Below are 13,963 nucleotides of genomic sequence, written 5' to 3'. Positions count from 1 at the left end.
TAGCCCAGGCTGGAGTGCAGTGGCGCGATTTCGGCTCACTGCAAGCTCCGCCTCCCGGGTTCACGCCATTCTCCTGCCTCAGCCTCCGGAGTAGCTGGGACTACAGGCGCCCGCTACCGCGCCCGGCTAATTTTTTGTATTTTTTTTTTTTTTTAGTAGAGACGGGGTTTCACAGTGTTAGCCAGGATGGTCTCGATCTCCTGACCTCGTGATCCATCCGCCTCGGCCTCCCAAAGTGCTGGGATTACAGGCATAAGCCACCGCGCCCGGCCCGTTTCCAATGTTTTCTATCAGTTTACACAAAGTACATTTGCTTGTGATTGCAGGACATAATGTAAACAACTTTCGTAATGCTAATGGATGGGTGACAGGGAGGCATGTAGAGGGTGGAAGGAGAAAAGGTAGAGGAAAACGTAGGATACAAATATATTCATCCTACATTTAAGCCTACATTTCCATAGAGTTGATTTTTTGTTTCGATTTGTTTTCTATTTTGGTGTTGGTACTGCCTGAATTTCAGTTTTAGAAGATATCAGCAAAGATCTGCAACAGAAAACTATATTTTCAAACTAAGCTCCTTATTTTGACAGAAGTTGTTGAGTTCGAAACTAATTATTGTCTGTAGATCAATGGATTGCATAAATGGCAAATCAACCTTGACAAGATGGAAGAAATACAATCATTAGTGAAGTCCTAACAATGCGGAAGAATTGACTGTGAATTTAGGTCAGTTTGTCTGCCTCGAAACACTTTTACTCTATACTATTTCATACTTGACGAGTCCTTACTGTGTGCTTGACATATTTTGTAATTGTTTTGTAGGCAATTTGGAATCGCCAGTATAAAAAAATGTATTTATTTAAGACATGTGAATGTGTAGAATATGGACAGCATAGTTAACTAGAAGTTTCAACATAGTACAGGAAACAAGGGCATAAGTATAGTAAGATTTTGGAATAGTACCAGTGGTTAGAATATGGGGGTTGAATGTGCAGGGAGGAGAAGAAGTCTGCTAAAGTATGAGAGTGCAGCAGCGCTGTGTTTCCAGAAGACAAGAAAATCTAGATCTGGAGTCAGTGTTTCACAGTTCCTTCACAGTAGGGACTTCAGATTTGGCAGGCAATGTAACGGGCCCAAGAAGGGGACCTCCTTATGCATACAGGGTGGTACCTGCCTTTTTTTTTTTTTTTTTTTTTTTTGAGATGGAGTCTCGCTCTGTCGCCCAGGCTAGAGTGCAGTGGCACGATCTCGGCTCACTGCAAGCTCCGCCTCCTGGGTTCAAGCCATTCTCCTGCCTCAGCCTCCCGAGTAGCTAGGACTACAGGTGCCTGCCACCACCCCCTGCCAATTTTTTATATTTTTAGTAGAGATGGGTTTTCACCGTGTTAGCCAGGGTGGTCTCGATCTCCTGACCTCATGATCCACCCGCCTCGGCCTCCCAAAGTGCTGGGATTACAGGCGTGAGCCACCGCGCCCGGCCGTACCTGCCTTTTTAATCATCAAAAACTCGACTTCCAACAGACTGGGTTTTGGGGTTGCTTCCTCATTTCCATGGATCATTCCTTGTGGCTGTAAGAAAGATACAGCAGCATAGGCATATTTTATTTCCTTGGAAGTTAGTAGATTTGTCCTCTTTTGTGGGGTGTCTTGTATATTCAACAGGGTGAGAGACTTAGGGAGAACTCTAGGTTTGCCTGGTAAGGAATTTACTCTTCTTGCCAACTACAAAGCACAAAAGAATCCAGTTTCTATAAGCTTCCCAGGAGACACATGCTATGAGTAAGATGCTTTCTAGTACTCCAAATTTTTCCTAATGCTTCCTCTTTACTTCAATGTTAGATTCATAATTCTTTTTTAAAATTATTATTATTATTATTATTTGAGACAGGGTCTTGCTCTGTTGTCCAGGCTGGAGCGCAGTGGCACAATCCCAGCTCACTGCAACCTCTGCCTCCTGGGTTCAAGTGACTGTCGTGCCTCAGCCTCCTGAGTAGTTGGGATTACAGGCGTGTGCCACCATGCCTGGCTAATTTTTATATTTTTAGTAGAGACAGGGTTTCTTCATGTTGGCCAGGCTAGTCTTGAACTCCTGGCCTCAAGTGATCTGCCTGCCTTGGCCTCCCAAAGTGCTGGGATTACAGGAGTGAGCCACTGTGCACGGCCATAGGTTCAGGATTCTTAACCATTTTTGTAAATATTTGAGAAGAAGCTCTGAAGACAAATACTAAGCTTGATGGATAGTTCCAGTGCCTCCAGCTTTAATCCTGTTGCATTCAGGTGAACACACATTCCCTTGGTCGTGAGTTAGGCAGCCATACCCAAAAACAGTCAGGCTAATTTCACACACTCACTCCTGGTCATAATTTTAGTCATCAAAAGACTGTCCTTTATGTTTTTCAAGATTCTTTCTGAAACCTTTGACGAATCATGCCTCTTAGTTTCTGTTGTTAATGTGGGATAGGTCAAAACATTTGCCCATTCTTATTTGTGAGAAAGGTCATGACTATTACTACTTCTCACCGTACCCTTGACCTCCACCCTATCTGGCCCTTTTTAATCATAGTGTTCATGACTTGCCAAGAACAGAGTTCTTGGGCTGTCTAAACGGAACTCTTGATCTTTCTCTTCACTGTTCCTTCATCTGTATTCTTCTGCTCATGAAGACATCTTCATCTTTCCAAATGCTGATGCTGGGAACTTGGAGCAATCCTTGATCTCTATTTTTTCATCACTCACTCTATACAATCTCTTCCAAGTTCTATAGATTTTATTTTGAGTCCATCCACTATCTAAGTTTATATTCCCTCGAGACTAAGCCACCTACATCTCTTTCCTAAACACCAAAAATAGCCTCACTAGTTTCTTGCTTTCTTTCTTGGACCTTGGAGTCTATTCTGCACATGATTGTTAGAGTAATCTTTTTTAGAAAAAACAAACAACAACCCACACAGTTGTCATCCTGTCACTGTTGAGCTTAAAATCTTTCAGTTGGCAGTCAGTATACTTAAAGTACAAATTTCTTGACATGGTTTGCAGTAGTTTTTGATATGGGCCTTGCCTCCATCTCCAACCTCATCTTGGCCTGTTCTCCTCCTGACCCCCAGCCCTTTGCTCATTATCAGCCTCCTTCCATTTAGTTGAATGTGGCCAAACTCTTTCTCACTTTGAGGCCACCACACACCTAAAAAGTTCTTTCTCTTGGTCTTCACCCGGATTACTCCTTCCTGCCTTTCAAATCTTCCTTTCATTACCACTTCCTTAAAAACGCTCCCTGTGATTTCCAAGGTATATAAGATCCTCTGGTCATACTACTTGCACCATAGAATTTATCACAATTTGAACTGACAAGTTATTGTATGTGCATGTATGTGTATTTGTCTAACATCTATCTTCCCAGTCAAGCATGTGTTCCATACAAGAGGGGACTTTATCTCATTCATTTTTCTATTCCCAACAGAATACCTAGCATGTGGCAACTGCAAAAAAAATCGTTGAGTGTTTGAGTGAATGGAGCTTAGCCCACTGAGGGCCAATTACTGTATCATTAGAGTCCTCAAACATGTGGTCCTGAGTTTTGAGTACTCAACTGAGGAGCCACATAAAAATTTGAGGTTCGATTTGACATTAGTGAGGATGAGGGCAAACCCTGCTACAAACATGCAGAAAAGAAGGGACATGGGCCAATGGGATTGGGGAAAGGCAGAAGTAAGAAAGGATAAAGCAGAGGCCAGGCTAGACTTGGATTTGTCACATCTGTGAACAGCTGCTTGCCTTTAGAGCTGTGTTCTTCTATAAAACTATAGCGTGAGTCACGTATATGACTTTATATTTTCTAACAGCCACATTATACAACAAAAAAACTAATGAAATTGATTTTAATAAATTATTTTAATTTATTCAATATTATAAACGATTACTATTTCAACATGTAATCAATGTAGAAAATTAACCAGATATTTTACATTCTTTTTTCATATAAGTCTTTGAGATCTGCTCTTACTTTATACCCACAGCCCATCTCAGTTTAGATCAGCCATATGTCAAGCACTCAATAATCACAATTGGCAGGCTGATGACTACCATAATGGACAGAGCAGGCTGATAGGTTCTTTCTTATATTAGTCTACTTGGTTGCTATGACAAAATACCATAGACTGGGTGGCTTAAGCAACAGACAATTGTTCTCACAGTTATGGAGGCTGGGTAGCACATGATGAGGGTACCAGTATGGGTGAATTCTTGGTAGGGGCCCGCCTCCTGACGTGCAGACTGCCCCGTCTAGTTGTGACCTGGCATGGCAGAAAGAGAGAGAGAACTCTGGTGCCTTCCTCTTCTTATAAGGACATTAATCCCATCATGGGGGCCCCATCCTTGTGACCTCATCTAAACCTAATTACTTCCAACTACCTTCACATTCAGGATTAGGGCTTCAACATAGGAATTTGGACATTTGGTCCATAACTTCTGAAAGGTTTATTGGCACTGACCATGAGTTTGCCCTGATTTTCTCCTAGTGGGATATTATCATTCAGGTAGGATATGATTCCTTGAGTGGCAAATTCCAAGCAACTTTAATTCTCCTCCAGGCTGAGGGTGGTGTGTAAAGCTGACATGTAAAAGAGGAAGCTTTTGTGTGGCTCCAGATCAAAGAACTACAATGGAATGTTCAGGAGGCAGATTGTACTTAGAAGTTTAAACAATCGGAACTTTCAGGAAACAAATGAGATACTCTCTTGCACTTCTTGTCATTAGAAGAGCCAAGTAGCAGCTGATGTCCACTTGGGCCAGGATTCGATAATTCAATGAAGATTTCTATCAGACAATCCCTGAAGTCCCTTTGAATCATGAGGTTCTATAATTTAATTAAACTTGAAACTTTCCTCCAACAAAACATACTATTTTTCTTCCTTTTCTTGACCTTCATTTAGAAAGCATTTTATTTCCAGAGCAAACAAGTTTTCATCTATAGCTACACATACATAGAGAACTGGAGAACCTAGGCAACTACTCTCATAATTTTCGAGAAAAAATAGTGAAAACATTTGAGGCAAGGGATATCCTTTAACCACATGTTTTCAGATTGCAGTTTGTTAGTATGAACTAAACCTACATGAGTTTTTTCCCTCCATAGCATGTTAGACTCACTTATAATCTGTATAATGTATGTTAGAGATGGCAGCTTATTATAATTTTTATTACTACTTTTTTTTTTTTTTAGAGACATGGTCTCACTCTGTTGCCCAGGCTGCAGTGCAGTGGCACAAACAGCTCACTGCAGCCTCAAACTCCTGGGCTCAAGCAATCCTCCCACCTCAGCCTCCTGAGTAGTTAGGACTGCAGGCCCTCGCCACCACACCCAGCTAAGCAGCTTGTTTTTAAAATGAAATTACAGTTACATAATTGTATATGAAATTATACAATATTCACAAATAGACCAATTTTCTATACTGCATAACGCAGTCAACCTGGTAAATACTGACTTACTATACCAACTTCTCATATTGCTAAATCTGTGCATTTTACTTCCTGTTTGTTGCTAGGAATGGCTTTGTGAGGTCTAAGCCTGTTTGATGCTAAGCTCTTGCCTTCCTAATTCTGAGAAGATAGAACTCAGTCTAGCTAGACAAATAGGAATTCTCCTGCTTTTAACCCGGGAGACAAAATATTAACTTTTTTTTGAAAATAGAAGAATACAAAGAAGTTGATGATATGAACAAGAGTGAATTTTGCAGTCGTAAGCACTCCATATTTTTAATTGCTTTTTTAAAGGACTAAGGGTCAAAGTTGTTTCTAGAAATCTGCAAATTTTCTTTTTTCTTTTTTTTTTTTTTGAGACAGAGTTTTGCTCTGTCGCCCAGGCTGGAGTGCAGTGGCCCAATCTCAGCTCACTGCAAGCTTCACTTCCCGTGTTCACGCCATTGTCCTGCCTCAGCCTCCCGAGTAGCTGGGACTATAGGCACCCGCCACCACTCCTTGCTAATTTTTTGTATTTTTTAGTAGAGACGGGGTTTCACTGTGTTAGCCAGGATGGTCTCGATCTCCTGACCTCGTGATCCACCTGCCTTGGCCTCCCAAAGTGCTGGGATTATAGGCCTGAGCCACCGCGCCCGGCCAAATTTTCTATATTTTTTTGTGATTATTTTCAGTGTGCAAGTGTTTCCTGTAATTGTATAGAGTCTGTTATTAACTCTATCAACTCAGATACATTCACCATGTGTTCCTCAATCCTTATGCCCTGACTCCTGCCCCATATACACACACTGCCCGCCCCCCCCCCCCACATACAGGTGTGTCCTCCCGTGTGCACACATATTCACATATACAAAAATATGCAGCAATAGGAGTGTACTCTGTTAATTCAGAAAATTTGCTCTCTCTGTTCTCAGGTGAGGTAACAGAATGCCTTTGGTTCTTTTTATATCTTCCTAGGTTCTTTGTATCATATCAGTTACCAGAGTCCTCTAAGACTAAGTTCAAAACCTTTAGCTCTATGCCCAAAGAGTAGTTTACAGCCGTGGAAGAATCTATCCTTGTCTTATTTAGAAAGGATTTCTCTCAGATGAAAATGGAAGGCTCTTTCTTTCTTTAACTTTATTGTTTAATACACTCACTCATGCATGCAAGCATTGATTCATCCAGTAAATGTTATTTCTGCATACCTACTTTATGCCAGCCTATGAGAGTAAACCCCATTCTGTGTCCTTACTTAGCTCACAAAGAAGCAAGGGATACATTCATCAAAACACTAACTTCACGACAACATGACCAATTAGGTAGTGGACAAGTGTGCGTGGTGTCAGGGGTGGGCGTGCTGAGGAGGGAGTGACGAGCTCTGCCTGACTCCCAGAAGAGATGGTATTTGAGCCAGGCCTTCAGGAATGCTGTGCACTTCTAGAACTTGGCAGAGGGTGAGGGGCTGCAGCCTAGGAGAGGGAACAAAGCAGGAAAGCACAGAGCATGTGTGGGGAGCGACAGGTGGCATGAAGTGACAGGAGTTGAACTCGAGGTTGCAAAAGCCAAGAGTGGGCAGGTTGTGAGGAGCATAAGGGCTGGGTCTGTCCTGAGAATTTGCCTACTTCTTTCTTGACCTTCAGAATATTTTTAAATTCTAAGTATAAATATGTAGATTAGAAAGTCTTCTGCAATGTTGGATTAGAAAATATGAGAAACAATCAGGATACATTTTGGTGGTGGTGGCCACAATAATGACGACCTCTTCCTCCTCCTCTTCCTCCTCCTCATCTTCCTCCTCCTCTTCCTCCTCTTCCTCCTTCTCTTTCCTCCTCTTCTTCTTCCCCTACTCCTTCTTCTTCTCCTCAATTATCTTCCTCCTCCTTGTCCTCCCTCTCCTGTTATAAAATAGTAGGAATGCATGATTTTGTAATAATTTTGCAAACAATAGTGCATAGAATGCTTGGACATGGGGAAATTTGGGTGCCACTCTGTACTAGTTTTCCATTCAGAAACAAGATGCAGTTATCTCATACACATAAAATGTTAATGAGCTGAGGCTCTGTGCCCACTGTGAACTACCCATGGCCTGGATCTGCTGTGGAGAACTCTGGAGATTGCTGGGTAGAATGTCAGAATTCAAGTGAACTCAAAGCCCTATTGTGACCAAATGACTCTTGGTATGAATAGGGATGTTCACACTCAGGCCTGTGACCACAGACAAAGTAGCCAGCCCACCATCCCTAGATGATTTTCCAGGCTTTGCACCCAGTGTGGCCATAGGCTTGTTTTCTCCTGGACTGAGCCTGAAGATCCTACGAGCAAGTAGGAAAACCTAATGTGAAAATATGTGCCTTGCATAGGTTGTGATGTTCAAAAAGTTACCACAATGGAAAATGACTAATTAACGTTGTTGATTCTGGAGAGCCATTACTTCGATCCTATGAGCCAAGACCATGTTAGTTTGCCAGGCAGGTTAGGCTAATCAGAGTTGGCCAGGATATTTTGTGCATGCAGACACAGCCTGGATCCCCACAATAAATAGTTTCTTGGCCTGATTTTTGATAAGCACTCCTTGTACATAGGGTTACTTCTGAACCTCCATTGTTGACCTAAGGAGCCCACTACTCTAGCCTCTAAAGGACCAGTGCAGCAGGCATCCAGCCTTGCAAGCTCACAGCCATAAACATTTTTCTGAGCTCACATAAGCCCATCCCAGAAACACCTTCATGCATTTCATAAAAGGACATAAAGAATCAATGAGTTGAATTTTGGCAAACCTAAGCTTCTTATACTTTAACTATTTTCTCTAAACTCTGTCTCAGCTTTCTTCATTCATCTATGACAATTCTTCATCTATCATCAGATTTCTCATTATTGATCCCCACTCCACCCCTACCACTCAGACAAGTTGGTTACTTTCTCTGTCTTTGCTCAGCCAACTTCTTTTTTCTTACCTAAATTTGTCTCCATTTAGCTCTTGTGGCTCTGGCTTATTTTTTGTATTCTCCATAACTCTTTCCCCAGTAACCTCTAGAAAACACAAATATCTTCCCTTTTTTAATTTGCATTTTAGTAAATATTTATTGAATGTATATTTTATGTCATTATTGTGTGCTGTGAAGAATATAAGGGCAAGTTAGGATATTTATCCTCAAAGAGCTTACATTTTAAAGAAAAAAACTAGTTAGATAGACAAGTATACCCTGAGGAAAAGGTGACTAACAGTGACTAGAGGGATGAGACCACAAAAGAAATTGCATTTGAACAGAGCTTTAGTGAATGTGAGTTATCTTTGATTTCTGGTTGTGTTTAGCACTTGCTGTATCTTGTACTATGGCATGTAATCACACCTAATGTGACCATCCTTTAAAACATACAATTTATTTCATGCCCAATTTTGTCAACTGTGGGTGGGATTGGTCTCCCTGGCAGAGAGTAAACTCCTTTAGTGCAAGCTCTGTCATCTTTTTTTCTTGTATTCCTCAGGCATACGTCCTGTGCTCCATTAGTCCTAGCTGGATCGTGGACATATTACCGTCATTACAAATATCAATAGTTTGTGATTACTTCAAACAATCTGAAGTTGAAGGACCCCAGATATCCTTTAAAACAGGATATGTTGTACAGAATTATAATAGTCAATGTGAATGCATTTCAAAATACTGCTGTCCTTCTTAAAGCTACTGTACCACTTGAGTCTGCCTAATGCCTGCAAAGGATCCTTTATAGAGGCCTCATTAGAAACATTGAGATCTTGGAACCTAAATTTAGAACTAAAGTAATCTGATGTTGATGGCCACATATCAACCTCTTCTAGAGCACAGTTAACTCTGCCATATGGTCTAGTGTAATCAAAGGGGAGGAGCCTTCACACCAAGCCAGTAGGGCCCACCTGGGAAATGTTGGCCTTTCATTTCTTTTTCCCCATGAACTTGGTATTTAAATAATACTTGTACTGTTACCTGGTGGAGGTTCATGGCCTCAGGAAACTTTGGCTCTTGAGTGATGATTTTCCCCAGGAGTTTTTACAGCCAATCTTCTTCCTTGTTGGAATTGCTGGGAAGTAGGGATCACCATTTGTGAGCAACCCAAAACATGAGGCAGTGACTTCACATTTGGGGTGTCAGAGTTGCCCATTAGTTTGCTGCTGGAAGCAGTATTCTTCTCAGGTGATTCCGTTCCTTTGTCACCTCCCTCAAACTTTAGAAGTCAGCAAAGCCAGAATATTGGTTTATCAGACATCAACATATGTTTATTCCTCCTGCCTCTCCCCCTTACCCAAGAAGACAGAATCGAGGGCTAGCCACTTGAATGTCTCTGTGTGGCATTGCTTTCAAGATTTCAGCTATCACTGTCATGCAGCAGTACCTTTTGGATCAGGAAAGCCTCGCTGTCTAAGGACCTGATTTTCTGGACTGCTAGCTTGTGTTCAAGGATGTTAGTTTCCCAAGCATGGCACTTAGCAGTTTTAGGAAACACTGATACAACTGTAGCAATTTTCCCCAATTTGTTCCTGACAAAGAAGTCTCTTCAAAATTGAGTTGGCTTCTTTTCTTTTATTCGAAAATGCTGGTAAACACAATTAGCTTCATTAACCTCAGTTTCTGTTTCATAACCGAAAATTAGCCTACAATCACTGGTTTGCTGGAAAGCACAGTTGTAATTAGTCTTTAACTGACTGATATGAAAAATCTGTCTCTTCTGTAATTTCTCTGACATCTCAGTGAATATGAAAACATGTCTGAACTCTCCCACATTGGCACTGGGGACAGGAGTAAAAATAAATCAGGGATTTAAATCAAGGATCTCAAGCTGAGACATGAAAACCGATATTCTTGTACGTAGAAATTGGAGACAAGGGGGCATTTGTTGGGGAGGTGATAAGCAGAAGGTAGAAACTATGAAGTCTATTCTCAGCACCATTTCTAACATGTCCAAAGGAGGTTACTGGGACACTGACATCTACAGGCAAAGTTAAATGATTGTCTGTAAAAATGGACTGGGAAAAAAGTACTTGCTCTCTTGGCACAGGTGAAAAATCACTATCTCAGCCCTTGAAATCAATTTTGTTGACGAGCTTTAACAACAATGCCTTTTTTGTGAGCAAGATAAGAAAGTCACATTTCCTGAGCAATCTTGACACTTGCGTTGTTCTCAGGCTAGCACTTAAAGATGGGACTTTTAGTTCTTGTGACCAGAAAAGCTGAGATCATGAGTTTAATCAAGAAACTCTGTGGTCATCGTTCCTCCAGTGGCTGGTACCCTGAGAGAAAATGTCCAGTGCAGGAAAGATGAGGATGTTCATTTTCTTTAGCTCAACTGATAATCTGCTAAGACAAAGGGAAGGTAATGTGAAGTAGTTCAACTAGGTGTTTGGGTCTGAGTTTAACAGAATGTGGCCTGGGGAACCAGGCTGTGACTGGCATCCATTTGGTGAAGTTCATAAATCTGGGTTAGTCACGAGTAGTCTTAGTCCATTCAGGCTGCTATAATAGAATATCATAGACTGGGGAGCTTATAAACAACATACATTCATTTCTCACAGTATTGGAGGCTGGGAAGTCTAAGATCAAGGCAGATTTGGTGTCTAGGGAGGGCCTGCTTCTTAGTTCCTGGATGGCAGTCTCCTTGCTCAGTCCTTGCTCTAATGTGGTGGAAGGGGTGAGGGAGCTCTCCGGGATCCCTTTTATAAGAGCGCTAACCCCAGTCATGAGGGCCCTGCCTTCTTGCTCCAACCACCTTTACAAAGGCCCCACCTCCTACTACTGTCACCTTGGGCTTAGGATTTCAACCCGTGAATTTTGAGGAGATGCAAGCATTCAACCTATAGCACTGAGGTGGCTAATTAAGCATATACACTGAAGTGTGCCCTTTCATACCGTTTGCTCTTAGAATGGCATAATAGAGATGAATATCTCAAGTATTAGAGTCCTTAACACAGACATAATTCCTTTCTTTGCCACTTCACCCCCCCACACACACACTGCTTTGTTCTAACTCTCACTAAAAGATTTTAATTTCCAAGTTGTTTATCTATAGACTTGGATGGTGCCCCCCGGCATGCACCCCCTCAAGTCCTCTGAACTGCCTCCCTGTCAGTGTGGACTCTGGTTCGAGGGCTGTGAAATTGAGTCAAGTTGTTCTGTCTCGGTGCCCAAACTGCAAATGAGAAATCTTATAATTCAAATTGAAGTTCTCCTGTGTCACTCCCTGCACCTCTTATCAAGCCTCATAATAGTGAAATAAAATAGTCACTAAATCGGAAAATAATCCACGGCAGTAAAGTAGCTTTTATTAGGCACCGAAGGCATTGCGTACAAATAAAATAATGAGAGAAGAAATTAATATTATTTCCTCTGTGCTTGTTGGAGAGAGTGGTGTGTGACACTTGACTGACTATCACATCTTTCTTATTCTCTTCAGCATTGTTTATATCAGAGGCTCTGTCTATGCAATAGCTAGGTTGGGAATAGCCATGCAGTGGGGCAAGATAACTGGATCTTATTATTTAGAGTCCCCTGATAGAAGTGTCTGATTTCTATTTTAAGAGAATTCTGTTTTAAGAATTCCCAGGAATATGCCATTTAGGAACAACTGTATTCCAAAGAATGACACTGAGCCTCTTACTTGGAGAAACATGTTTGTGCTTAGTTGTCCCCACTGTACTCCACTTTCTCTGGCCTTACAGCCATAGGCTTTCTCCATTTTATTTTCTGTTCACTTCAAACAAGCATTGCCTATCCTACACGGAGAAGAAAGAGTTTGGGGGTGGTTATTCTGACAAGACATCCAGGGATAGAGAAGCTGTTTTCCCCTGGCATTCATTTCTTGTGTGTTTCTTTTGAGTAATTAAACACAGAAAGGTCACCTAGCATCCTGGCAATAACAGGAAATGGAAGGGGGGAACATAAAGCAAGCAATCAATATGAGGAAGTCAACACTGTGTTTTTGTTTTTCTTCCAGTTTCTTTTAAAAGGGATTAGCTGTTTATCGATTATTCATATGCCACCTACTTCCCCAAAGATTTTTGAGGCAGTCCAACTTGATAGCACCTCAGTAACACCTGCAAGTTCCTAGATTTAATTTCTTGGCAGAACAACAACAAGCTGATACAAAAATCTGATTTGAGTGCTTCTAAATTTCAGTGAAATAAAAAATTTGTCTCAGCTAAAAAACCTGTATTCACTGGTTCCAGTTCTCTGTTCCACCATCCAATCATGTTATTTTCATTTCAAGAAAGTATTTCCTTTCTTGCCGTGCTCGGATGCATGTGTTAAAGCAGCAGCAATTATAAGATTTGACTCTTTCAATTTCTTGCACCTTATTGGCCCAGCCCAGTGAGGAGTGCAATCTGTATCTCCATAGCCCTGGCATTTAGGGGGCCCAGTGTCAGAACGAACCCTCTTTCAATAGAGCAGCTTATCTAGAGAATGACCACTCTCTGGATCAGTTCTTCTCCTTGATATCATGATAGGAGTCATTTTGAAATTCTGAACTCTTTTCATTAAACTGGGTTGTTGCCATTCTGTGAAAATACCTTCAGCTTTCTCACTCCATGGTATTATTGATGCTATTCCTTTGGCCTGGACCTCTATTTAAACTCCCTGATACAATCCTCCTCATTCTTCATGGCTTTGCTGAAAGATGCTTGTCTCATCAAGCCTTGGGTATCGGTTATCAATTGTCACAATAAAGCTGCATAACAAATAACCGAGTTTTAGTAACATACAGCAATGAACTTTTTTTTTTTTTTTTTGCCTACAAGGTAACTGCGTGGTTCTTATGGTCTCAGTTGGTTTCACGCGTGGATCTGAAGACAGCTGTGTGATGGCAGGAAGGTCTCCTGATCTTGGCTTGGCTCTGTCACATGCAAGGGGTTGGTTGGCTGTGAGGTGGCCTAGGATGGCCTTAGCTGGGACCACTATGCTTTCTTTTACATGACCTCTCATCCTCTAGCAGGTTAACTTAGGATTGGTCTCATGGTGGAGACAGGTTTGTGAAAGAAGGGGGAAATGGCAAGGCCATTTCCTTGAGGCTTAGGCTGACAGCTGGCACACCACCACTTCTGCTGCATTCTGTGGCCCAGAGCAAGTCACAAGGCCCACTCAAGGCTTAGGGAACTTGACCCTATCCCCCTATGGGAGAAACTGTAAAGTTACGTCACAAAGGGTGTGGAGAAAAGAATAAAAACTTGGAAAAATTTTTGCAATCATTGTACCACAACTTTCATGATTACCTGTCTGGAGTAGTTTCCCATTGTGCTTTATTTTTACTTTTTTGAAAGAAATTTAAAAATAGGATATCATTTGGGCACTTGTTTTATCTCCATCTATGACTCCTTTAAAATCAGAGGCTGTGATTCATTTATTGTTTGGTCCTCAAGTTGCTTAATGCAGTAAAACAGGCATATGTCAGATTCGAAACATTCTAAAAATAAGGCAAAATAGAAAACATAAGCACATAGAATTTTAAATCTGGAGTAACTTCAAAAGTTTATCTAGTGCATTAC

This window comes from Hylobates moloch, unplaced genomic scaffold (genome assembly GCF_009828535.3).
Source record: "Hylobates moloch isolate HMO894 unplaced genomic scaffold, HMol_V3 SCAFFOLD_14, whole genome shotgun sequence".
Lineage (NCBI taxonomy): Eukaryota > Metazoa > Chordata > Mammalia > Primates > Hylobatidae > Hylobates > Hylobates moloch.
This window is presented reverse-complemented; position numbering follows the sequence as displayed.